The sequence below is a fragment of the Chelonia mydas genome, chromosome 11, assembly GCF_015237465.2.
Source record: "Chelonia mydas isolate rCheMyd1 chromosome 11, rCheMyd1.pri.v2, whole genome shotgun sequence".
In the NCBI taxonomy this organism is placed as follows: domain Eukaryota; kingdom Metazoa; phylum Chordata; order Testudines; family Cheloniidae; genus Chelonia; species Chelonia mydas.
This window is the reverse complement of record NC_051251.2, coordinates 65,963,697-65,964,734: the sequence shown is the minus strand read 5'-3', so window position 1 is coordinate 65,964,734 and position 1,038 is coordinate 65,963,697. Positions and strand designations below refer to the sequence as shown.

Genomic DNA, 1,038 nt, shown 5'->3' with positions numbered 1-1,038 from the left:
CTCCCGGTGGAGCTCTCCATCCCTGGACCTGAGATGGAGAGGGAGATAAAATTGAGAGAGTTGGAAGATCACGAAAAAGAGCGAGAGGATCATGAAATGCAGCGTCAGCATAAACTGGACTTGGCAAGGCTGAGGAGCAGCGAGGCCCCAGCTGTGGTGAGTGAGGGGGGACCCAGGACTGCACGGAGCTTTGATAAGTGTGTCCTGGCCCAGCGTAAGGAAGGGGAGGACATAGATGACTTCCTTAATGCCTTTGAGAATGCCTGCAAGATGCACAGGGTTGACCCAGCAGACAGGCTCCAGTGTCTCACCGCCTTACCCCAAAACCGTGGCGGTGTACAGCTGAATGAAAGGGGCGGAGGCTGGGGACTACGAACAATTCAAAAAGGCCCTGCTACGTGAGTTTGGACTGACTCCCGAGATGTACTGGAGAAGGTTCCGGAGTCAGTGTAAAGCCCCTGAGGGCACATATCTACAACTGGCCCTCCGGATGCAGGTATATGCCCGCAAAGTGGACAGATTGGGCCCAAACTAAGGAGGACCTGCTCGACCTAATCCTACTGGAGCAACTGTATGAGAGGTGCCCATCTGACCTGAGGCTGTGGTTGGTGGACAAAAAGCCAGAGAATCTACAGCACCCAGTATTCCCAGGAGGTCTCCCATCCAAGTACTAATCAGGCCCGACCCTGCTTAGCTTCCGAGATCAGACGAGATCGGATGTGTTCAGGGTGGAAAAGCACTTTTTTGTCAGTATAAGTGCCTTTGGTTTTTGCTGTCATAGAAATATTGCAAAAAAAACAAAAACAAAACAAAAATCCCCACCAGCACTGCCCAAAGAGACAATACTATATCAGCAAAAGTTTCTAGTACTGACCAAGGCTAAGAAGACTGTTCTATTTAACAATATTTCAGCATTTAGAAGTGTAGCAAACAAAACTGCAGCCAAAAAAAAAAGATCCCCACTTTACTCAGAATAAAAGATTGTGTTCACCCTTGAGGGGAGCAGAATCGGACAAGATATTGAGCATCAACTACTGC

At 49.0% G+C, this 1,038-nt stretch overlaps 1 pseudogene; it reads right to left on the bottom strand.

The window, feature by feature from the left end:
* Nucleotides 1-626: 626 nt before the first annotated feature.
* Nucleotides 627-745, bottom strand: LOC114021386 (annotated as a pseudogene).
* Nucleotides 746-1,038: the final 293 nt, after the last annotated feature.